The 27,165-nt window shown below is 42.9% G+C and overlaps 1 long non-coding RNA gene across 1 annotated transcript; it reads right to left on the reverse strand.

Moving 5' to 3' along the window:
• Positions 1-755: 755 nt before the first annotated feature.
• LOC116972820 lies at positions 756-26,208 on the reverse strand. Its single transcript, XR_004411896.1, has 3 exons — positions 26,178-26,208; positions 8,876-8,878; positions 756-874 (listed from the first exon to the last, which is right to left on the reverse strand). It is a non-coding gene; the product is annotated as an uncharacterized LOC116972820 (long non-coding RNA).
• Between the last annotated feature and the right edge of the window lie 957 nt (positions 26,209-27,165).

Consider the following 27,165-nt stretch of genomic DNA (forward strand, 5'->3'; position numbering starts at 1 on the left):
GGCCACTTTCTTACCGGAGACCGCGGCTTCTCGATGTTATAGACCGCAGACAGGCCAGCGGTCGGAGCACTTCTCCGGCGAACCCACGCAAGGGATCCCTGGCACCAGGATGGTAAAGTCCGCTCCCTGCCTGCTGCTAGAAGCTCCACAAAACGCGGCTTCATGATGTTAAAATCAGCAGGCCGGCAGTCGGAGCCTTTCTTCTGGCTCCATGATGGAAGTCCACACCGTGACAGCTGCTGAAGTTCTGAGCTGTCTCTGGGAAAGGCTGCACCAATCCAAGTTGTTAGGCCGCGAGGGAGGGCGAAAATGCGACTAGGAGAAAAGTTGCATCTCCACCTAGGTAAGTGACTGGAAACGGTTTCCCCATCCCCCACATAAAAACATACCGAGAGACATTAACACATACATTTCGAATTACAAAAAAAACAAAAAAAGTTCAAAATGACAGACCCACTGCTGGAGGGGCTGCCACCCGATGCCATTGGGTAGTTAGTCCCAAGCAAGGTCTCCAGCTCCATGATGTTAGGCCGCAGAGCAACCGGAGATACGATCTGGAAACCAATCGCATCTCCGGCAAGGTAAGAGATTGAAAAAAAGTTTCCCCCACCCCCCACATAAAACAAACCCGAGAAGATTAACACAAACTTTTAACACACCCTAAAAATAACAAAAAAAAGACGAAAAGACAGACAGACTGTTGGCGAGGCTGCCATCATGCAGCACCCCCTGGGAGTTCTGTATGTTCTATACTACTTAAAATACAGGATATGAAACAATGGGGATATTACATAAAAAACAGGAACATAACTTGGAAGTTTGGAGACCTTCAGTTTCACTACTGAGTGCTGTATTTCCAGAAACACCCATATTTCTATAATTCTCGGACAAGAAAATGAGCTGAGACTTGTGACTGAGTTGTAGTTTATAAACTGCTCTAATGGCCCCTCTAATTCATTCTATTCAGAATTATAAAGGGAAGGAAAACATGGTTATTGTTTCAGGTTGCTGATCATCATTCTTATGCAAATCGGAAAACTGATCATTTTAAACTATTAATTGCAACCTGAGGGGCTGTAATATATCAAATCAAGTCAGATGCTCTTGCTTGAAAATAAGTCAGGCTTCTTTGGGAGAATGCAAGAGGCCAAAGACAGTGTTCAGAATGGGAGTGGGGCGGAAAACTAAAACGACAGGCAAATGGAAGTTTACAGGCAAATTTCAGACCTCGGTCTGACAATAAAGTGCCATCGTATCGTATTTACACTGTTCTGCAAAGCACTCACCCAATCTCAACAATGCAGAGGATACCATATCATAAGCAATGAATGTAATTCTCTGAAATGAGTACAGATACATTGATAGGCAAAACATTTTGTTCTCAGAATTGTGGAAAGAGAGAATGTAAAAAGTCAGTTTGTATCTTCTGTTGCTGCATAGGATGTCATCTTGATAAAAGGCATTGGTATTAGTGGAAATGGAAAAGTGAATCAGGGAGTCAGGAAGGGAATGATCCCTTTCGAAGAAAGGGGTATATGGGTTGCTGTTGTCATTATTTTGAAGGTAATGGACTTGCAGAACAACAGCCCCATGTGTGAAATTTGTTGTATTGAGATCTGAACAAACAGCATCAAAGAAACAAGAAGAATAGACTGAAGTTCTCACTGGATATAGGGAGGGTGGAGATATAGTCAAAATAGCCGAGGACCCTGTGGCACTATAATGAATATTGATTGTTAACCGTTTCCCTGAGAAAGGGAAGGAGAGAGTTAAAAATTTGCAGCATCTGCTTTTTTTTTTTTGCTTCTTGATGACTGATCTGATCATTAGCCTCAATGTATTGGAGCAGACCGATAGCAAGGGACCCAGAAAGGCAACATGGGAAATTGGGCTGGACATATATTTAAGGGTTGGTGGAAATTGAGAGGAATTAATTTTTCAGACTGAGCACAGTGACTGCCCAATCCTTTCTTTTAGATTTCTGTAAACCGGACACGGTGAAATCCGAAGATAAGCACTTAATGTTTCACACTTCTCAATTCCAGGCTGATTAAAGACTGATTATCCACAGAGCCATATATAACAATCAAACTGTTCCAATTCAGGTTTTCAAAATATTTTACTTTCCTGCAAGACAATTTTCCAAGACTTGCTTGCTGTTGTTTTATGCGAAGGTTTCTTTTCTTCAATGCTGACCGTAGCTAATTCTTTGTGATAGAGATGTTTGCTGGTGTGAATACATTATGTGACTGTTTTATTTACTGAGCTTGCAGAATTATTGCAGCGTGGAAACAAGATAGAGATCGGGTCTGAACCATAATCAATTTGCTTAATTTCAGATGTGGCTTTGCAGCCATTAAGTGAAACAGACTGTTGGTCTGTTTTATGGTAAGTGCCAATTCTTTATTATGACCTGTAACATTACAAGGTGGTTTCAATTTACTTGCAAAATATACTCATTTTGCTTCTGAGCTCTGCGACTTGTTCGGGACGGACAGATTCTACCTCAGTACATCTGAGGTCATCAGTCTCATGGGGAGTTACCTATCATTGTGGGGAGAAATGATAGGTACCATCATAAAACATTTGAGTCGGAAGATGTCATATAAAAAGACTGAAAGAAGAGACAGTGTCAGAGTAATGAATATTGTACAAATAGGATGACTATACAGGGGAAACAGATGCACTGCTGCAAATAAAACTGTGATATGAGGCAACAAAATAATGATATGAGACAATAAATAAGACCTAACACAATGAAGGGAGAGAATGCAAACCTAATAAAAGTTAAGAAGAAAAATCTTGGGACCACATTGTTCCTAGCCAACAATTGGCCCATCAGAACCACCCTCCCTGATGCCATCTGTTGCCAGCCCTAATTTGTCGTAGTCTTTTCTTGCTTCCAGTTCCCCCCCTTCCTATCTCCACAATCAGTCTTTAGAAGGGCCCCAAGCCGAAACATAATTAGTCCATTCTCTGCTCTGGTACTCAAATTCACTAGCCTTCCAAATTGTGTGCTGAACCTGTATTTTAACTTCCAGCGATCCATGTACATGGACAGTCAAGTCCTTCTGAATAACAACACCTTTCGACATCTCATTTTACAAAACATTACATCTTTCCATTTTTGCTACCAAAGTGGACGGAAAGCATGGTTGAAATCCAAAATGAGTATATTACATTGGTCTTCAGTAAAAATAATGCTGACAAATCTTGAGGGATATGGGTAGATAAATTGCACTTTAGACTGTTTTGACTGTTTCACTGTTTTACTGTTCTTGTTATAAATCTTGTTATGTTTCTCGGGGTATCTAAATCTAAATGTTATTAGTTGTTAAGTTATGACATCGGATGGAAGCTGCATACCAAATCTCGTTGCACATATGTGCAATGACAATAAAAGATATAATTATTATTATTATTATTATTATTATTATCATTATCATTATTATTATTATTATTATTATTATTATTATTATTATTATTATTATTATTATTATTATTATTATTATTATTATTATTATTATTATTATTATTATTATAAGAAGAGGCAGTAGAAAGCTTTGTGATCAGTCAATTAGAAAAAGTGGAATGAATGTTAGGATTCTAATAGAAGTATATGAAGAACATTTGCCTACAATCTTTAACTACCTCATATGTGGAACTGGAGGTTTCTGAAAGTTATGCTTCTGTCCAAGTTCACCACTTTATTTACATTCCCTGTGAGAACTTGCTGGATGAATCTTGCTTCAGGCTCCACAGTGTCGTATAGAAATATAAAAAAATAGGTGCAGGAGTAGGCCATTCAGCCCTTCGAGCCAGCACTGACATCCACAAGTCCAACCTCCGCAGTTTTGGGGACAGAGCCTTCTCCAGGGCAGCTCCCAGGGTCTGGAACTCCCTCCCCCAACTGATCTGCAATTCCGTGTCCCTCACCATCTTCCAGTCCCGCCTCAAGACCCATCTCTTCACCTCTGCCTATCCTTAGCCCCACGTCCCCCTCCCTTTTCATCTGTGCATTAATTGCCTCATATTGTGTTTTGAATTGAATTCTGTTTTTACTTTGTGTACTAGTCATGTCTCTACTATTTATTTCATTCCCCTTACATGTTTTTCCTCTACATGCTAAATTTTTGTAAATTTTCCTTGAGACTCTTGAAAGGCGCCCATAAATAAAATTTATTATTATTATTATTATTATTATTATTCAATATGTTCATGGCTGATCATCCAAAATCAGTACTCCCCCGTTCCTGCTTATTCCCCATATCCCTTGATTCCGTAAAGTAGTGGCACAGTATTCCTGGAGTATGTTGGGCCAAAGGGCCTGTTTCTGTGCTGTATGACTCTCAAAATAAACATATACATTTAAGATCCTTGATGCATTTAAAGACTTCCAAAAATCTTTAAACAAAGTATAGTAAAAATCTTCATTCCTCAAATTCATTTTCTTTGAAATGATGGAGAGCTATTTTGATCAGATCTAGCAAGGCTCCCTTTGTTTGCGTTACTTCAGTGGAGAATTGCAACACTTTCATGTCCTGCAGCTAATTTCATTGTAGAGACGGTTGTTGGAAAAAATACTATGAACTATGGTCAAGAATTTTGAGACTCCACATTAATATGTGCATAGATAAGAATCCTGAACCTATTGGCACTTTAATGGCGAGTCCAATAGTGATACAGTGTGGAAACAGGCCAAGAACATAAAGGAATATAAAAGCTTCTTTAGGTATGTGAAGAGAAAAAAATTAGTTAAGACCAAAGTTGGACCCTTGAAGACAGAAACAGGTGAATTTACTATGGGGAACAAGGAAATGGGAGACAAGTTGAACAGGTATTTTGGATCTGTCTTCAATATGGAAGACAAACAATCTCCCAGATGTACTAGTGGCCAGAGGACCTAGGGTGATGGAGGAACTGAAGGAAATTCACATTAGGCAGGAAATTGTGTTGGGTAGACTGATGAAGTTCAAGTGTTCAAGTGAGTTTATTGTCATGTGTCCCTGATTTACACACAGAACATAGTAGGCATTGACTACAAAACACATTAATAAATAAACTGATAAAGTGCAAATAACAGATAATGGGTTATTAATGTTCAGAGTTTTGTCCGTGCCAGGTTTAATAGCCTAATGGCTGTGGGGAAGTAGCTATTCTTGAGCCTGGTAATTGCAGTCTTCAGGCTCCTGTACCTTCTACCTGAAGGTAGCAGGGAGATGAATGTGTGGCCAGGATGGTGTGGGTCTTTGATGATACTGCCAGCTTTTTTGAGGCAGCGACTTCGATAAATCCCCTCGATGGAAGAAAGGTCAGAGCCGATGATGGACTGGGAAATGTTTACTACTTATTGTAGTCTCTTCCTCTCCAGGGCGCTCAAGTTGCCGAACCAAGCCACGATGCAACCGATTAGCATGCTCTCTACTGTGCACCTGTAGAAGTTAGAGAGAGTCCTCCTTGACAAACTGACTCTCCGTAAACTTCTCAGGAAGTAGAGGCGCTGATGTGCTTTCTTGATAATTGCATCAGTGTTCTCGGACCAGGAAAGATCTTCAGAGATGTACACGGCCAGGAATTTGAAGCTCTTGACCCTTTCAACCATCGACCCGTTGATATAAACGGGACTGTGGGTCCCCATCCTACTCCTTCCAAAGTCCACAATCAGTTCCTTGGTTTTGCTGGTGTTGAGGGCCAGGTTATTGTGCTGGCACCATATGGACAGTTGCTCGATCTCTCATCTATACTCGGACTCATCCCCATCAGTGATACGTCCCACAACAATGGCGTCGTCAGCAAACTTGATGATGGAGTTCGCACTATGACCGGCTACGCAGTCATGAGTATAGAGTGAGTACAGCAGGGGGCTGAGCATGCAGCCTTGAGGTGCTCCTGTGCTGATTATCGAGGTTGACATATTTCCACCAATATGGACAGACTGTGGTCTGTGGACGAGGAAGTCAAGGATCTAATTGCAGAGGGATGCGTAGAGACCCAGATCTGAGAGCTTGGTAACTAGCTTGGATGGGATGATGGTATTAAATGCCGAGCTGTAGTCAATTAATAACAACCTGACATATGAGTTTTTGTTGTCCAAGTGGTCCAGAGCGGAGTGGAGAGCCAGTGAGATCGCATCCACTGTTGATCTGTTGGCGGTAAGCAAACTGCAGTGGGTCGAGGTTCTTGTCGAGGTAGGAGTTGATATGCGCCATAATCAACCTCTCAAAGCACCTCAACACCTCAGACGTTAGTGCCGCTGGTTGATAGTCATTGAGGCACGTTACCTTGCTCTTCTTGGGCACCGGTATTATTGATGCCCTTTTAAAGCAGTTGGGAACCTCTGACCTCAGAAGTTTTTTGTTGGGGAAATCGGTATTTCTCACATAAATGCAATAGAATGTACTACATAGAAACTGGATTTTTGAAAATCAGTATTTTGCATGCAACCTCATGTATTCTCAAATATCAGTACAGAATACTGAAAATCAGTACTACTGAATTGTGAAACCATTTTTGAAATGTGAATTTATAATTCTTGATTTTGATTCAATCATATCTCGATACTTATAAAACTCTGATCTTGGATGAGTGTGTGTGTGTGTGTGTGTGTGTGTGTGTGTGTGTGTGCACACATGTGCGCGTATGTGTGTGTAATCATACTGCTCAAAAAAACGACACCCTGACTATAACTTTTTACATATCCTGTAGAGATTTATCCAGTGAAGTCAAAAATCGGCCTACCTGAAAATTTCGACCTTTATTTCTTGTTATTAATTAAAATGTTCAAAAATTTCAAATAGCTTTGAAAATGAAATCGCTTTGGCTGATGATGTGATGACGTCACAATGGCTGCAGGTTGTGTTCACGCGCTGAGAGTCACGTCGCCCGGCCGAGACTCTCACAAGACCTTTGAAAAAAACCCATGTAGAACAAGCCTCTGCCCTCTCTGTCATTGAGCACAACGCCAGGGTCATCCAGTGGCTGTATGGCTGCAACGGCAAGGCTCACTCTGTCCTGGTGTAGAATAAAAAAATATTGCGCCCCAATTTAAGAAACATCTTTTCACTCTGGATTTTTTTAAAAGGTGGGTGCGACCGCACCCATCACAAAAAAAACAAACAAATGCCGATCGTGAATTCACAATCGGCATTTTATTTTTTATTTTTTGCTTGCCAAGCCGGGCAAAATGACACGGCTTTTAGGTTGCCCGGCGGGACTTTAGGTGGCCACTGGCAACCGGGCAACCGTTAATTTCGAGCCCTGTACAATGTCCTACCTAACCCAAATCAAGACGCCCTTAAGGTCACAAATGACGGATACCCATCTAGAAGACCAGCTGAAACTGCGTACCTCCATGTTGCAACCAAATATTGAAATGGTTTCCCACAAAAAGCTGTTACAAGAAAGTCATTAAAAGGTTAGTTAACTTTTGAATTAACACATTTTTTTCATTTTCTTGAAGTTAGTACACAGTAGTTAGATTTTTACAAAATAATGTACATTTTGAAGTATATCTAATTGAAGTTTCTTGGATGCAGCCTTATTAGATTCCAGTTAACTTAATGCGGCACTCCAACATGAAAAGGTTCCCCACCCCTGTTCTAACTCCATCTTCTGCCTAGCTTCCACAGCAGCAACATCATCAATGGACTGCTGCATTACTGCGGACAGATCCTTGATGACCCTGAAAACATGCAGATTTTTATAATATTCAAATTATATTAAAAAATATTATGCAAAAAGAATTCTGCAAACTATGAAATTCATATTTTTCAGTATTGTTATTAAAGAAAATAAAGCAGTTCCAATTGTTTGATATTATTCATATGGAGGTGAAAAAATAATTGCTCTAAAACATACCTTAATTTTGCAATCTCACGGAAGATAATCTCCCTTTAACTCTCCCCTTCCCTCTTCCCCTCCACCTCTCTCTCCCTCCCCCATCTCTCTCCCCTCCTCCCTTTCCCCTCTCTCTCTCTCTCTCTTACTACCTCCCCTCCCTCTCTCTCCCCACACCTCCGCCTCACATTCCCCCCTCTCTCTCTCCCACTCTCTCCCTCCATGGGCCCGGCGGGGGAGGGGAGGCATGGGCCCGGCGGGGGGGGGGGGACATAGGCCTGGCAGGGGGGAGACAAGGGCCCACAGCGGGGGAGAGGTGAGGTCCCGCGGCGTGGTGGGGGAGGCGTGGGCCCAGTGGGGGGGAATGGCGTGGGCCTAGCAGGGGGGGGAGGAGACTTCGAGGTGGCGGGGCAGGGGAAGGCGAGGGGCCGGCGGGGGTAGGCGTGGACCGGGGGGGGAGGACGAGGGCCAGCAGCGCGGGGTTGGGGAGGCGTGTGCTGGGTGACGCATCCATCACACCCCACTTTGGACGGCCATGATCCATATACCTGTTTAGCTGTTTTTTAAATGATGGGATAGTCTCTGCCTCAACTATCTCCTCTCACAGCTTGTTCCATACACCCACCACCCTTTGTGTGAAAAGTTTACCCCTCAGATTCCTATTAAATCTTTTCCCCTTCACCTTAAACCTCTGCCCTCGATTCACTTACTCTGTGCAAGAGACTCTATAATGTTCTATGCAAGACCAAACCAAGTAAGACTTGAGGGTTGTGCATGCACAAACCTTTGAAGGTGACAGCAGTAGCTGATAAGCCAGTAAAAAGCTGTGCTTCATTCATTGGCTTTATTAATCGTGGCCTAAAATAAAAGATAATGTTAATTAAGTTTTGCTAAACCTTTATAAAACACTGGAGGATTGAGCTCAGTTGAAAGCACCACCACACTTCTGGAAAAATATCAACTCTTTGGAGAGAACACTGGAAAGATTTGCAAGTACAGATTGTTAATTTATATTGCAAAGATCAATACAGTGAATAACGAGCTTGTTCTAATTCCATGCTCAAAGTCTGCCATCCACCACATAGGTTAAGATCAGCCAGTCTGAAAAAAGGATACTTATTGGCTAATACAAAACAGCATTTTTGGATATCCCAAGGCTGCAGAACTAAACAGCACAGGTTCAAGGTTGTGAAAGCCAATTTTATTTTAGACAGCAGCAATCATTTCTCGGCACAGCAGGTGATCAACTGATAGAATGGGCAGTTCCTGAGACCCGCTCACTGGGCTCATTTAAGAAACAGCTGGATAGAGTAATGAGGAGAAAGGAGCCTATCTCTTCTAGCAAAATGTAATCAAATGAATCAGTCTTACTTGAACCAGTTTTTGTGATCTCATGGTGCACTTTTGTGCAGTTTCTGAGCTAATTGGAGATTTGGGGATGAGATATAATTGGGGAAGGGATGCATATTGTACATGAAAGGTGTAAAAGGGAAAAGCAATAATTAATATTGAAGAACCATGCATGAATTCTATTAGTGCTGAGTAAGATACATTTAAGTTGCCCATTTGAGAAAATCTTCCAATCTGTCAATTCCACCATGCATCTTATTATTGTAAGATTTATGGCATCAATGAGTCAAAGAGAAATAAATATGAACCTCATGACAAAAATATACGCAGTTTGCAGATTTGGAGCTTTAGTTGGGACAGTTCTGATAACTTAAATGCAATGCAATATCAGTCCCCATTTTCATGGTGAAACACATGACAAGAACTGGAAGCAGCTAAATAACCACATGATACACTACACAAGTCGCACAGATAATCACAATTAGTTATCAAGATGCAATGTTGTCATTTATTAGCAACTGCCTGCCTCAGTGCAAATCAGTAGTAATATGATAGCTGACACAACATCTTCTGGAAATCCAGTGTCACCATCAACTCAGGCATAATTAAGGTCTCCCAAGTCAAACCTTGAATGCTCAAAATGGTGGCCTGAAAATTACAAGAGCGCTATGATTTTTGATTGCTTCCCGTTCAAAATATAGTCTCACTGCGGTGAGAGTGACTGCTGAATTATGATTTGATTTATTTCTAAATTGTTATAATAGAGATTTGAGTGAAACAATGTTCCTTGAAACTTCCATACATAATTTAAAATGTGGACAAATAATAGTCCACAGATCTCCTGGGACCATGCTACAGCACACAGCTTTTCCCTGCAGTGTTACAAGGCATTTAAGTGAAATTGACTGCTAATTTAAATCTCACTACATGAGAATTGAATGGATCATTAAATTTGGAGTGATCAAAACAGAAGCTTCTAAATAGGAATCGCCTATGATAAATATTCAGCATTCAGAAATTAGAGATTAGTTTAGAGTTTAGAGATACAGCGTGGAAACAGGCCTTTTCCTGGCCACCGGGTCTGCTCTAACTAGGCCCTTTCCGCTCACTGGGTCCGCTACGACCAGCATATTAACACTATCCTATACCCAGTGGGGACAATTTTTACATTTACTAAGCCAATTAACCTACAAACCTGTACATCTTACGAGTGTGAGAGGAAACCGATGATCTCGGAGAAAACCCACGCAGGTCACAGGGTTAACATACAAACTCTGTACAGACAGCACCCGTAGATGGGATCGAACCCGGATCTCCGGCGCTGCATTTGATGTAAGGCAGCAACTCTACCTCTGCGCCACCGTGCCTCCCTATTATAATGAACCTGAACTAATTATCCTACAAAATCGCGCATCTTTGGGACGTGGAAGGAAACCAGGAAGAAACCCACCATGGGGTGAACGTACAAACTCCATGCGGACAGCATCCATGGTGAGGATCAAACCTGGGTCTCTGGCGCTGTAGGCAGCAACTCTACCAGCTGTGCTATGGTGCCGCCCAAAATAATTTTGCCGCCCATTAGAATGAAAGCATTATGGGCCTGTCCCACTTAGGCGACTGCAGGAGATTATGCAGTTGCCACATGGTCGCCACGTGTTCGCGGATGGTTGCCAGGGAGTCGCCTTCATGGTCGTAAGGAGTTCCCATGTTCTGGGAACAAGTCACGGCCTCATTATGGTCGCCGAGAATTTTTCAACTTGTTGAAAAATTAGCGGCAACTAGAATGAAGCCACCATGGAGAGCAGCGAGAATTCTCGAGCCGTAGGTGGGTCGCAAGGAGGTCTTAATGGGTTGCCAGGCGGTCGAAGGTTCTCGTAGGTTCTCGTAGGTTGTAGCCGGTGCTGACCAGTGAATTTCATTGGCTCATTGGGGAAAAAAAATGTAAGCAGTAGTTTTCAGAACCAAGGGGAACCGACTGGTAATGTTAAATGTCCACCGAGCTTCATAGCTGTGCATCTCTGGCTTATTAATAGTTGCTGGCTTCTTAAAAGTTGTCCCCATTTCTTCTCCCTCCTTCTCCCCCCTTTGCCCCCCTTCTCCCCCCTTCTACCCCCTCTCCCCCCCCCCTCGCCCCCCTCCCAACCCCTCTCCCCACCCCTCTCCCCACTCCTCTCCCCACCCCTCTCCCCACCCCTCTCCCCACCCCTCTCCCCACCCCTCTCCCCACCTCCCTTCCTCTTTTAAAGGACTTACTGTACACTGTGCTAGCCGTCTTAATTACAGCGCCAACCTTCCTGTTCATCATGGTGTGTGTTTGTATCACCTTGGCTTTGCACTGTGTGAATTTCAGGCAGCACTCCTCCCGATTGCCCTGGCCCCCGCCTTTGTGATGTGTTTGCGTGTGTGTGTGTGTTCAACTCTGACAGTTGCTGTTCCAGTTCCCAGTTTTTCAGGCGACTGCCGGCAACTTGACAGTCGCCGGCAGTCTGCTGAAAATGGCCCAAGTGGGACAGGCCCATCAGGAGCAACATAACACACAAGGATGTGGAGACCAAGTCAGTGGATATTTTTAAGGCAGAGATAGATAGATTCTTGATTAGTACGGGTGTCAGGGGTTATGGGGAGAAGGCAGGAGAATAGGATTAGGAGGGTGAGATAGATCAGCCATGATTGAATGGCAAAGTAGACTTGATGGGCTGAATGGCCTAATTCTGCTCCTATCATTTATGAACTTATGAACTCATGAAGAACTAATTTAAATATTTATTTAAGGAGCTGCGGGAAGAAGTTGACCATAAACTTTTATAAAGTGGTTAAAAAAAGAAACCAGAGGATTAATGCAAGTAGTATATTATAGGATAAATAGGTAGCTGAAGGGTGTGAGGGTGGGAATTCCAGAAGGCCAGAGGCAAACTAAGGTTCACTGGGAAACACTCCAGAATATTGTTTTACTTATGTTTATGTTCCATTTCAATGGAGTTCCAAAATAATAATCCTTAACGTTCAACCAGGAGACAGCAAACAAGCAAAACAAATCTGTCATTCATCTGTGACATTCTGTGGACATCAAGGAAATAACTAAGATAGACTCAAAATGCTTGAGTAACTCAGTAACTCTGGAGAAAAGGAATAGGTAATGTTCTGAGTTGAGACCCTTCTTCAGACAGAGATTCCCAATCTGATGTTACTGACTTACTCCAACATTTTGTGTCTTCACTTCTGAGTTACTCCAACATTCGGTGTAAGCCAGCATCTGCATATCCTTCCTACATAAGGAACTAACTAACATGCACCTTGCCCTTCCTTACATTAATCTTCCAAGCTTGAAGCTTAATGTGAAGGCAGCAGAGCTGTCTGCATCACAAACCCACTACATGGGGGCATCAAAACAAATCCAGGTTAAAAAAACCTGCTGGAAAAAAGCTGAACACATGGAAAAGGTAACACTCACCCACATAATTGCTGGCATATGATCACATAACTGACCACAACTTTGGGATATCTTCACAGACATGGAAAAACCAAAGTCGTAGACAGTTCTGCACATAGTTTTGCCAAGACTCATGAAGTCCAATGCAGGCGTTTACAGTTGTGGAAATTTGCCGACACTTTCCTGGATAATCCATCCATACAACCTGCACCAGGGAGGAGAGGCCCAATAAATTTTAATTGAAGGAATTGACAGCACAAAATGTAAGTAATTAATGCGAACTGTGCAGGAATTATTCAGCAGGACAGGCAGTATCTTGGGGAGGGAAACAGAACTCATGCATCAGAACTCATGCATCAGGACTCATGCATCAGGACTCATGCATCAGGACATTAAACATGTAAGAACTTTGTTCACAATTTTTTTATTGTTTTTGTTTTTTTCAACATTGAATACATTTTCCAATACTTTAACAGTTTAAATAAGCTGAAATGGCTTTGGAATGTTTTTGAATGCTTCTGATTGCTTCTGAATAGTAGGACTATTCTAAAACAATCATTGTATTTTAACAGACGATACAGGCCATTGTTAGCCGTGGGCTGGATGAAAGCGGGTTACAGACAATAAAACTCCCAGGACGTTACTTTCTTGCATATCTTTCATTCATTTGTTCTATATCTCTCAATATTGTCTACATCTTTCATTTTCCTTTCCCCTGAAGCTCAGTCTGAAGAAGGGTCTCGACCCGAAACGTCACCTATTCCTTTTCTCCAGAGATGCTGCCTGTCCCACTGAGTTCCTCCAGCATTTTGTGTCTATCTTCGGTTTCATGTCATAAGTGATAGGAGTAGAATTAGGCCATTCAGCCCATTGTTTACTCCGCCATTCAATCATGGCTGATCTATCTCTCCCTGGCAGCAGCGGCTCGCCTGCAGTCCGTTTGTTTTTACTTTTTGTTGGTTTTTTTTCCGTTTTGTCTAGTTAAGTTTTTGGTTTTTAGATTGTGTTTATGTGGGGGGGGGGGTTGAAACGGGGCTTGCTGTCTCTCCCTTCGGGGGAATGTGACTTTTTTGTCGTATCCCCCTTCTCTGCCTCCGTCTGCGCTGAGGCCTAATGGCGGAGCTGGCGACCTCGAGACTCCGGAGGCAGAGCCAGTCAGGACTTGCCCTGGACTCGCTCCCGTGAGGGCAGTCCGGCTCGGGGCTGGAACGGCGCTCCCATGAGGGGCTGTGACGCTCCTGTGAGGGCGGCCTGGCGCGGGGCTGAGACTCTCCCGTGAGGGGCTGTGGCGCTCCCGTCGGAGCGGCCCAGCTCGAGGGTGGAATGGCGCTCCCGTCGGAGCGGCCCAGCTTGAGGGTGGAATGGCACTCCCGTCGGAGCGGCCCAGCTCGAGGGAGGAACGGCACTCACGTGAGGGCGATCTGGCTAGGGGCTGGAACGGTGCTCCGGTGGCTGGGACGGCGTTCTGGCGGCGGTGACCTGAGTCCGGGGTTCAGCCGCGAGCCAGCGGCTGCGTCCGCTGGACTGGAGGGCGGCAGCTTCGACCACCCCTGGCCGCGGTGTTTGAGCCGGCCCGTTTGCGGGGTTCGGTGAGCCGCGGGACTGTTTGTACCATCGCCCGGTGGGGTATCGCCTCAGCGCAGAGGGAGAAGAGGAGGGAAGAGACTGCAGCCCTAAGATTTTTGCCTCCACCACAGTGAGGAGGTGCTTGGAGGACTCACTGTGGTGGATGTTAATTTGTGTTTATTGTTGTTTATTATTGTATTATTGTATGTATGACTGCAGGCACGAAATTTCGTTCAGACCGTAAGGTCTGAATGACAATAAAGGTAATTCTAATTCTAATTCTAATCTCTCCCTCCTAACCCCATTCTCCTGCCTTCTCCCTATAACCTCTGACACCAGAGGTTTAAACCTGCATCTGCAGTTCCTTCCTACACATTGTATTTTTACAGACTTGCTATGTCTGGAAGCAGGGTATAAGAAGTTTAAATTTTCTTAAAGTGATTTGTGGCCAGGGCATGTTTTGACACCTATGTGTGATGGTTTTGTGATTTAAATGGCCCTGCCACTTAACCCCAGAGGATTAGGTGGTCTTGGGTGTGGGTGTTTATTGCCAGGGAACTGAATAATGTACTTCCGATGTTTCTTGTAGGTCAGTGGTGATTGTGGGTAGTTGCCATTGATTGTAGAATTCAGCCCATTGCCTTGTAATAGTGGTCTTTGAAAATTCCATAGTATGCTTTTGTCACAAGTAAACAGCCTATGACATAAAATGCATGCAGAACGACAGATCTATATCCTATTGCAAACCAAAATTAGTGCACAGGGGATTATTGCATAGGTGTACCATGTATAACATTGGATGGTACCATTTTAAGAATTGTACCATGAGACCAACCATTATATGTTGATGCATCGTTTCACTACCGAGGCCAGCAGAGGCTCTATGCTCTGGGGAGGAATCTGTCTGGTTCAGCAGAAGATATCACTGTAATATATGCTGCCTTGCACAATGTATGTTCTTTTACAAAAACTTGAAATGTTGTAAAATATGGTGTTAACCAGTTAGTGGCAATTTGGGTGCTTAATGATATGGGTAACTGATGCATTGAATATGGCATATGGTGCATTGAAACTGGCTAAGCTAACTCTTGAACCTTTCACTTAGAAGTCATACAACATGGAAACAGGCCCTTCGGCCCAACTTGCCCACACCGGCCAACGTCACAGCTGCACTACTCCCACCTGCCAGTGTTTGGTTCATAACCGTCCAAACTTGTCCTATCCATGTACCTGTCTATCTGTTTCTTAAATGTTGGGATAGTACCAGCCTCATCTACCTCCTCTGACAGCTTGTTCCATACACCCACCGCCTCTTGTGTGAAAAAGTTACCCGTCAGATTCCTATTAAATCTTGGGCAATGGGGCAGTGGGAAAGTCTTGGGCAATGAGGCAAGTCTTATGGTGCAAAACAAAGATTGAAAAGAGTGGAGCTAAACTGAAGTAAATGAGTTAGTCTGGTGGTGCCAGCGGGAATATAGGAAGGAGTACAGCTGTATTGTAAGGCCTGGTTAGTGGATAGAATTTTAAAAGAATGCAGTTATCAAGCAAGTTGAAACTGACAAACAAGAAATTGCAGATGCTGGTTTACAAAAAAAAGACACAAAGTACTGGGGTAACCCAGTGGGTCAGGCATCATCTCTGGAGAACATGGATACATGGTAGCTTTTCCCCAAGTGTGTAGGGTAGGGGTCGGCAACCTTGTTCTGCATAGGGGCCAGGATGCATGTCTGTGAGCAGATGGCAGGCCACATCTATCACGTGTACACATGGATCCCGCCCCCATCACAACCCGGATGGCAGGCATCAAATAACGTGTTCACATAGATCCCGCCCCTTCAAGGACACCACCCGGAGCACTGGCCCCTAGTTACGGGCGCTCACGAACATGACCATTGCCTTGGCTCTATCCTGAAGGTGGTGGCTCAAATACTCATACTCACTCATCCACGGCTTACTCACAACCCCGATTGGAACAGTGAAATATGCCTGCGGGCCGGATGAGTTAGGGTTACGGGTTGCATTTGGCGACCCTTGGTGTAGGGAGTGGATGCGAACGTGGGATAACACACAACTTTTGTGAATGGATAATAGGCAGTGAGCATGGGCTTGCTAAGTCACAGGGCCTGTTTCCATGCTGTATCGTTCAATCTATAAAAAAATCAGGTCATATTGTCCTTTTATTTCTCTCAGTGTAGATGAGAGTGCAATATTTAACTAGTTCTACACAACGTGAATGAGCAACAGAAGTTCATAATAAAGTTTTTATTTCTCTCTCTCTCTCTCTCTCTCTCTCTCTCCCCTCAGTGGGCCACGTAGCATCTCTGGAAAAAAGGCTGAGTGATGTTTTGGGTTTGAACTCTTATTCCGAGCCAACCCCAAACTTCACCCAGCCTTTTTTTCCCAGAGATGCTCCTTGACCCGCTGAGTTACTCCAGCACTTTGTGTCTATTGTTGGTGACAACCATTAGCCCAGGCCACATTGCACTGACCTTTGTGGATATGCAAGATTCAGCAGCAAGTGATAATAGGATACTCTCGGATCTGAATATACATAGGGATATGAGTCATGAAACATTTCCAGCAGTAAGCGGAGATTGTAAAGTGCACCGTGTAGGTTAAAGTGTTTAAAAATGGGAGGATTAGATCACTGTAAATGCTGTTTTTGCTTACTAAATTGCTATATTAGAAGGTCCTCCTTTTGCTGCCCTGACAAGGTAATTACACAGTTTTACACTGTCATTTCTAGGTGGTGAAGGTGACATTCAATATTATTGTTACATTTTGCAAAGCTAGCCCTTCATATTGGTTTTAATGGGGTCTATTCAAGTGAAAAATAGATAAAATCATCTTGGTCAGCAGTTTGATTACGTAGGGGCTGAAATAACAGCTTTAAAGAGCTACTGCTTCTCATTATAACTATGGAGTGTTTGCTACACTTAATTCTTTTCATATCTATAATCAGGGGTTGGGATAAACTTAACTCTGTTCCTGGCAATAATCTTTAGGCCCTCCAACAAATGATTACCTAAAGGCAAATGTACTTTTAGTAATAATAGTTGATTTTCACATGAAATAAGGGGTGTAAATAATTAGATCAAAATAGACTAAGCTGTGCAAAGATAATGGCATCAGGAGAAATGCAAACAGATTGGTTTTGGCTGTACATTTTACTATTAGATCATTATTCAAATTGGTCAAAACCGTCTTTGACCTGTGTGACCATGATAAGAAACTAACATGATAGACGTAGAACAGTATTGCCAATTTCCCTCGCTCCATAGATGCTGCTGCACCCACTGAGTTTCTCCAGCTTTTTTGTGTACCTTAGAACAGTACCACACAGGAACAGGCCCCACCAGCCCAAAATGGTTGTGCCAAGCCTGTAGCCATGTTAAACTAATCTCCTCTGCCTGGTAATCCATATCCTTCCTTCTATTCATATCCATGTGCCTATTTAATAGCCTCTTAAACACCATTATTATATCTGCATTCACCACCATCACTGGCAGTGTGTTCCAGTTCCCGACCACCCTCTGTGCAAAAAAATTGCCCCATACATTTCCTTTCAATTTTGCCCTTCTCACCTTAAAGCTATGCCCTCTAGAAATATTTATTTTTTTACACACTTATTTTGCAGAAAGGCAAGAGGTTAACATTTTGTAGGGAAAACAAATATAAGATAAATGTTGATAGATTACCAAAGGTGTATGGTTTAGTTTAGTTTAGTTTAGTTTAGTTTAGTTTAGTTTAGTTTAGTTTAGTTTAGTTTAGTTTAGTTTTGTTTAGTTTAGTTTAGTTTCGTTTAGTTTCGTTTAGTTTAGAGATACGGCGTGGAAACAGGCCCTTGACTTTGCAAAACTACTAGTCTTTACTAACTCAGAGGATCAGACAGCATCTCTGGAGAAAAGGAATAGGTGATATTTTTGGTCAAGACTTTTATTGTCACCTATTACTTTTCTCCAGAGATGCTGTCTGACCCGCCGAGTTACTCCAGTTTATCGTTGGTTTAAACTAGCATCTGCAATTCCTTCCTACACTTCTAGTCTTTACTCTTCTTCCTCAGAATTCAGGTACCCTCAATGAAACTTCTATGGGTTCAAAAGGGTTGATATAGACCTTCCAGGTAGCCATAATAGCTAAGATGTTCCTGGCCTGATTTTATTTTTAGTTTTCTAGCTACCTACAGAATCCATTACATTTTGCACAAGCAAAACCTGGAGCAAACCAAGATAGTGTTTATCTCAGGAGTGTTCCAAACAAATAGCAGAACATGTTGAATCTATCACTCAATGGTACTTCTATCCGTCAGAATTCAGCCCATAATATCTTTCCACGTCTTTATTATGTGCATATGAAATCCGTCCGAAATAAAGGTTTGTCTTGCTTGTGTATGATTAGTTTATCAGTTATCTCCTCCTTTCTGATTTACAGTTCCCTACATCTTTTTTTCATTTCCTTGTTTAAATAACATGTTAGATTTAGAGCTACCCATATTAGATTATCTGGGAATTAATGAGACAAAATAATTAGACAGTGTTGTTGTTATTCTGCTCGTTTCTGCTTTTTACTTCCGTTTACTTCCATTTCAATTTTGCCTTTATCTCTTTATTCATCCATATTAGCAGGTTTTTTGTATATTGTATATTGTATATTGTATATTGTATATTACATATTGTATATTGTATATTGTATATTACATATTGTATATTGTATATTGTATATTGTATATTGTATATTACATATTGTATATTGTATATTGTATATTACATATTGTATATTGTATATTGTATATTGTATATTGTATATTACATATTGTATATTGTATATTACATATTGTATATTGTATATTGTATATTGCATATTGTATATTGTATATTGTATAGTGTATATTGTATATAGTATATTACATATTGTATATTGTATATTGTATAGTGTATATTGTATATTGTATATTGTATAGTGTATAGTGTATAGTGTATATTGTATATTGTATAGTGTATATTGTATATTGTTTATTACAGATTGTATATTGTATATTGTATATTGCATATTGTATATTGTATATTGTATATTGTATATTGTATATTGTATATTGTATATTGTATATTGTATATTGTATATTGTATATAGTAGATTGTATATTGTATATTGTATATTGTATATTACATATTATATATTGTATATTGTATATTGTATATTACATATTGTATATTGTATATTGTATATTGTATATTGCATATTGCATATTGTAGCTTTTTGTCAGGATATATTTATTCTAGACCCATTCATTCTATTGTTTCTGGCTTTATATGTTTTCAAGTGTTGTTCTTTTTCTTTGTTTCCCCACTTAATTTTCATGAGTTCCTTTCTCATCTCCTCAAATTCAGTTTTTCAAATTACTGAACTATACCAAGCAATAGTTTCAGTTTAGTTTATTGTCACAGGCACAGTGAAAAACTTTTATTGATTGCTAATCAGTCAGCAGAAAGACAATCCATGATTACAATCGATCCATTGACAGTGTATAGATAGAGATTTAAGAATGTGGTGCAATTGTAATATGAGTTTGTAGACCTGCTTCTGTGGCTGGCACGCAAATATATGCCTGGGTTGAGTGCCATTTTGGAAGTTTTTGTGAAATATTCATGTGTAATATTTGTAATATTCAATATTTTGCTTAACCCTTATCACACAATAATCAATATTGATCAGACGTTTCCCTGCGCTCATCGATTTTGGATAGTTTCCCAGTTCTTCCACTCATGTATATTTTATGGACCAAACACGCATTTACTGTAACCCTTTTTGTTTTCCCTTCTTTCCAGTTTATTCAGGTCCCTTTAACATCTCTCATGATTTTTATTCCATGCACTTAAGTCATCTGATATATTTCCACTCACCTCCTTTCACTTTTTTTTCATTGTTAAGCAATTTGAATGTCCTACTATTAATATGAATGACACTTTGACATAGATAAATTTGGCATATTATATATTACTTGAAGTCAGTGTCAGGATATTGTGCTTTTAAAACTGCACGGAATAAATTTTACATAACCTTCCTTTAGTATTTTTATTAATTGTTATCTTTCCAGTTGTCTTTTTTACACAAAAGATACAAAATGCTAGAATAACAGCGGGGCAAGCAGCATCCCTAGAGAGGACTGGGTGATGTTTCTGGTCGAGACTCTTCTTCTGACTGACAGTCAGGTGTGAGGGAAATGAGAGATATGGAAGGTAAGGTGTGAAAACAACAGATCAAAGTAGACGATGCTCAAGGAAATATAGAATAGTTCATTGTTGGCTGGGGGGAAGGCGACAACGAGGCATTCAAACAGTAAAATTAATCAGAAGGACAGTGAAACTAGTCGGAGAACTAGCGTGGGGGAGGGATGGAGAGAGCCATTTTTATATGCTTGGTTTCTTATCTTTCTCATTTTACCTTTACTTCAGATTTGTTCATTATCCTTTTTTTTTACTTCTCTGTGTTTGTTCCTGACTTCCTTCATTTGCGAGGCCAGTTTATTTTTACATATAATTAACGGAGCATGGCAGGCTTGTTCAGGCTAACTTCAGGGCTGGATTTAACCCACAGAGCTTATCTCTGCCCCATAGCATCCATTTATTCAGCTCTGCTCAAAGTATTTGAATCTTTAATAGAGCCGTCACTGTTCTGTACCGTGAAACAGGATTGTGTTGCCAAGTAACTCGGGTTTCAGTTGCTCAGTGGGCAATACGGGTTAGAAATCAGCTTTTTGTTCTATTTATTGCGAATTACCGTGGAAATTAATTCCTGTCTTTTAAGGTCAGCAAAGTCAGGGTTATTGTGTTGTGTGTATGCCAAGTGCTGCCTGCTTTCTGAGCCTTGCATTTACACCTAATCTTATTCAAGCTTGCAAAAATATTGTTAATTTCCCTGTTTAATCCATAATTGAAGGATTAGTTCTGTCCTTGGCATTGTGTGTTTCTTGCATTTTAACCAAAATAATAGCAGCGTAGTTTTCAACAATCTTGAATAGAAGGAACCAGTACTAAAGTATCCAGCCAGTGTCATGAGTTGCTGATAATGATCACTGTGGGTTAAGGAAGAGGTTAATGGGAAGGGAGCTGAGTCAGGGTTAGACTTATCTTTATTCTTGTGTTTTCTTAATTCATTTCCGGAATTGGCAACTGCTCCATGTTGCAGGAGTGCTGACAGATAATCCCACATGAAGACAGCGCATCGTCAATGAACTAATCTTTGGAGATTTAGAGGCTATGAAGTTTCCTTGCTCAAGGCATCCTATCCTCAGAGAACAGTCACTTGTTTCCATTGAATACATTGACTCGCACTCAACAGGCTTTGATTTTCAGCAACAAAGATAAAATGGTACATGATTCATTTACTAATTGTAGTTTTATGGCACCATCATGTGTTTGCAGTCAGATAGGTGCAAATGCACCAGAACTACATCATCTCCAAATTAGGACTTCTACAAGGCATGTTTTAGAAATGCAGATTGTGGTAAAGCTTTTGCTCCTGGTTCAGATAAAATTCAGTCAGGCAAAGTCATCTTAGGTAAATGAGTTTAACCAGCTGCCGATAACTTCTCCTTCACTCTAGTCAGTGCAATGTGATCACTAAACCTCATATTAAGAATTCACTAAAACACAAGAAGGGTTCCAACTTGAAAATATCATCTGTCCATTTCCCTCTGCAGATGTTGTCTGACAAGCTCAGTTCTTCCAGCACATTGTTCTATTGCATTAAAAAAAAATCATCTTTGATGAACACCCATATCACCATATTACCATTGCACAGAACATAGAATAGTTCAGCACAGGAACAGGCAATTCAGCGACAATGTCTGCGTGAAACACGATGCCAAGTTAAACTTATCTCTGCTTGCACGTGATCCATATCCATCCATTCCCTGCTTATCCACGTGCCTTGTCTCGTAAATTGTGAGGAAATGGATGTAGGGATGTTGGTTCCAGTTTAGTAATGGATCAAGAATACAGCAAAAGCAGAACATTGCGATGAAAACCATAGAACCACCACAAATATAATAGAAACCACTAATGGAGTTCCAATTATGCCTGGAGCTGGCTAAAGGTCGTTAGCACCTCCTGGCACAGGCAGTTTCTGATGGATCTTGAGAATTTCCAAGCCCCTCACTCCAGAAGACTTAAGGGCCTGCACAGTGGCACAGCAGTTGGGTTGCTGCCTTATAGCACCATAGACCCGGGTTCAATCCTGACTATACGGAGTTAGGTAAAAATGCTGGAGAAACTCAGGGGGTGAGGCAGCATCTATAGAGCGAAGGAATAGGTGATGTTTCGGGTCTTGACCCTTCTTCAGACTGATATGGGGATGGGGGGTGGGCGGGAAGAGAAAGGAAAAAGCAGAGGCAGTGGGCTGTGGGAGAGCTGGGAAAGGGAGGGGAAAAAGCAAGGACAACCTGAAATTTTAGAAGTCAATGTTCATACCGCTGGGGTGTAGACTACCCAAACAAAATATGAGGTGCTGCTCCTCCAATTTACGGTGGGACTCACTCTGGCCATAGAGGAAGCCCAGGACAGAAAGGTCGGATTCGGAATGGGAGGGGGAGCTGAAGTGCTGAGCCACCGGGGGATCAGGTTGGTTATTGCAAACTGAGCGGAGGTGTTTGGCGAAGCGATCGCCAAGCCTACGCTTGGTCTCACCGATGTACAGCAGCTGACACCTAGAGCAGTGGATGCAATAGATGAGGTTGGAGGAGGTGCAGGTGAACCTCTGCCGCACCTGAAAAGACTGTTTAGGTCCTTGGATGGAGTCAAGGGGGGAGGTAAAGCGGCAGGTGCAGCATTTCTTGCGATTGCAAGGGAAAGTGCCCGGAGAGGGAGTGGTTTGGGTGGGAAAAGACAAATTGACCAGGGAGTTACGGAGGGAGCGGTCACTGTGGAAAGCAGACAGGGGAGGAGATGGGAAGATGTGGCCAGTGGTGGGATCCCGTTGGAGGTGGTGAAAATGTCAGAGTATTATCTGTTGTATGTGACGGCTGGTGGGGTGGAAGGTGAGGACAAGGGGTACTCTGCCCTTGTTACGAGTGGAGGGATGGGGAGTGAGAGCAGAGTTACGGGGTATAGAAGAGACCCTGGTGAAAGCCTCATCTATAGTGGAAGGCAGGAACCCCCGTTCCGTAAAGAATGAGGACATCTCCGATGCCCTGGTGTGGAACACCTCATCCTGGGTGCAGATGCGGCATAGATGGAGGAAATGGGAGTAGAGGATAGAGTCCTTACAGGAAGCAGGGTGGGAAGAAGTGGAGTCCAGATAGCCATGCGAGTCAGTGGGTTTATAGTAGATGTCGGTCAATAGTCTGTTGCCTGCGATGGAGATAGTGAGGTCCAGAAACGGTAGGGAGATGTTGGAAATTGTCCAGGTGAATTTGAGTGCCGGATGAAAGTTAGTGGTGAAATGGATGAAGTGAATGAGTTGTGCATGGGTGCAGGAGGTAGCATCAATGCAATCATCAATGTAGCGCAGGTAGAGTTCGGGAATAGGGCCACAGTATGCCTCGAACATGGATTGTTCGACGTATCCTACAAAGAGGCAGGCATAGCTGGGGCCAATGCTCGTGCCCACAGCTATGCCTTGGATTTGGAGGAAATGGGAGGAGTCAAACGAAAAGTTGTTGAGGGTAAGGACCAGCTCTGCTAGGTGGAGGAGAGTATCGGTAGATGGGGATTGGTTGGTTCTGCAGTTGAGGAAGAAACGGAGGGCTTTAAGACCCTCCTGTTAGGGGATGGAGGTGTAGAGTGACTAGACATCCATGGTGAAGATGAGGGAATGGGGGCCTGGAAAACGGAAGTTATGGAGGAGACAAAGATCGTGTGAGGTGTCTTGGACATAGATTGGGAGGGATTTAACCGAGGGGATAGGATGAAGTCGAGATATGTGGAAATAAGTTCGGTAGGACACGAACAAGCAGAAACAATGAGTCTGCCAGGACAGTCAGGTTTGATGATTTTAGGGAGAAGGTAAAATCGGGCCATGTGGGGCTGAGGAACAATGAGGTTGGAGGCTTGGGAGGGAATGATGAGGTTGGAGGCTTGGGAGGGTTGACAATGAGGTTATACGGAGTTTGTACATTCTCCCTGTGACCATGTGGGTTTTTTCCTGGGTGCTCTTGTTTCCTCCCATATCTCTAGTATGTAGGATAGAATAGTGTCTGGGTGGTTGTTGGTTGGTGTGGACTTGTTAGGCCAAAGGGCTTGTTTCCATGCTGTATCTCTAAATGAAACTAAACTAAACTAAACTGAACTGGAACTTATTTTTGGTAGACAATAATGCTGGAGAAACCCAGCGGGTGAGGCAGCATCTACGGAGCAAAGGAAATAAGCGACGTTTTGGGTCGAGACTCTTCTTCAGACTTTTTTTTCCCCCATTACTTCAATGCCAAGATGTCTATAGACATACCAGTTCATTTTTGTCTTCCTCCTTCTGGCCTTCCTAAACCTATGGAATGGCTTCCAACAGCTTTTGGAAACTAAAAGTGAAGAGTTTAATTAGCATCAATTAACAACCCCTAAAATAGAACTTTGTAGAAAAGTGGCAATGTGATAAACTCCACTTCTGGAGCTGGCTGGTTCACCCATAAAGGGTAATCAGTTGGGAAGTTCAAATTCTAGGTGCAATCAAGATTGGGCTAAAGCAAGAATTACTAATATACAATAATTCAAAGACACATTTCAGTGTGATGCAATTTCACTGCTATTGTGAGTAGAATTTCCTACTAGTAATTGCACAACGATCTCACCCATTTTCCATTTTAATAACGTACAATTTAATAATGCTGTTCCCACAGAAATGTTATCTTCATAGAGCAGTTTTACTGTGATGACTGCATTGTTTTAACACTTCAAGGATGTTATTAAAATGTTGAGCAATAAACAAAGTGCTGAAGGGTCAGGCAGAATCTGTAGAGGGAAACGGACAGGATAAGTTGTCTTTTCGGGACGGGATAAGTCGTCTGTTCATTTCCCTCCACGGATGCAACCTGATCTCGCTGTGTTCTTCCAGCAACATGTGTTTTGGTCCATATTCCAGCATCAGCAGTCTCTTGTGTCTCTTTATTAAAATGCTTGAAGATTTACAATCCGCTCTGTAGGCAAATCTAATTTATTATCATTCCACTCCATGCCTTCTTCAGTAGATCAATGCAACTAAATTTTGATATATGCAAAATAGTGGAAGAAGAAAGGACAGGGGTGTTCCTGTAAACACCAGGGAGGGCTTCTTGGAGTCCGGAATCGAGGCCGCCAGGCAGGATCTCCCAGCAGCAATGGAGCTGGAGGTGCCGACTGTAAGGGAATCCCCGATCTCAGGGGAATCCCCGACCTCGCGGAGACTCCCAAGTGCAGTACCTTTAAACACCAAGGAGGGCTTCATGGAGTACGGAAATGTGGCCGTCGGGCAGGACTACAAGTAAGACTGAAGTGCAGAGGACTTTGGCCACCTCTCCCTACCATCCTACTGGCCAACGTACAGTCATTAGAAAGCAAAGTGGAGGACTTAAGGCCAAGACTGCTTTACCAAAGGGAGCCGAGGGAATGCTCTGGGTTCTGTTTCACAGAGACATGGCTCACCCCCAGCTCCCCAGACTCAGCGGTCCAGCCTGAAGGGTTCTCCATCCACCGTATGGACCGCACGCAGGCATCTGGGAAAGGGAGAGAAGGGGGCGTCTGCCTCAAGGTCTACTCTTCGTGATGCTCAGACGTGGCAGTCCCATCCAACTCCTGCTCTCCACACCTCAAACATCTGGCGGTGAAGTCCCTTCTACCTACCGAGGGAATTCTCCTCCATCATTCTGACCGCGGTCTACATCCCACCCCAGGCAGACGTCCCTCTGGCACTGGAGGAGCTGCACACCGTGGTCAACAAGCACCAGACGGCTTACCCCGAGGATTTACCACAGTAGCCAGGGACCTCAACAAAGCCAACCTGAAGAAATCGCTCCCTAACATCCACCAACATGTCTCCTGCAGCACCCGAGGACCAAACACCCTTGACCACTGCTACACAGCCATCAAAGACGCCTATCACTCTATCCCTTGCCCTCACTTCGGAAAATCCGACCATTCAGTGGTGCTGCTTCTTCCTGCATATAGGCAGCAATTACAGAGCGCACCCCCAGAGGTGAGGACTGTCCAGAGCTGGTCGGGGGAGGAGAGGGGGGGGGGGGGGGCAGAGAAACAATTCCAGGACTGCTTTGGAGTCTGTATACTGGGCAATGTTCAAGGACTCCGCAACAGACCTGAATGAATACAACACAGTCATTACAGACTTCATAAGGAAATGTGTGGAGGACTGCGTTCCACCAAAAACCTTCTGAGTGTTTCCAGAAGCCTTGGATGAACCATGAGATCCGCATTCTTCTGAAGGCAAGATCCCGGGCATTCAGGTCTGGCGATGCAGAGATCTATAAGAAGTCCAGATATGACCTTGGTAAGGCCATCAAAAAGGCCAAAAGAGACCTGCTCTCAGCTGGAGGATGAGACGGATGTTCGGCAACTGTGGCAGGGCTTGAATGCCATCACCTCTTACAAGGCGAAATCAGGAGGCAGCTCAAACGACAGCGAAACATCACTCCCTGATGAGCTCAATGCGTACTACGCATGGTTCGATAGGGAGAACATTGATGTGCCTTCCTGGGCCCCTATTCACCCTGTCGGTGTTACAGTCATAGTCACAGAGGCCAACGTCAAAAAATCCTTCAGGGCGGTGAACCCTCGGAAAGCGCCTGGACCTGATGGTGTACCTGGCCGTGTTCTAATAACCCGTGCGGACCAACTGGCTGGAGTTTTTATATACATTTTCAACCTCTCACTTCTGAGGTCTGAGGTTCCCACCTGCTTTAAGAGGGCATCAATAATACCGGTGCCCAAAAAGAGTAAGGTGACATGCCTCAATGACTATCGACCAGTGGCACTAACGACTGTGATGATGAAGTGCTTTGAGAG

This window comes from Amblyraja radiata, chromosome 5 (assembly GCF_010909765.2).
Source record: "Amblyraja radiata isolate CabotCenter1 chromosome 5, sAmbRad1.1.pri, whole genome shotgun sequence".
NCBI classification, from domain to species: domain Eukaryota; kingdom Metazoa; phylum Chordata; class Chondrichthyes; order Rajiformes; family Rajidae; genus Amblyraja; species Amblyraja radiata.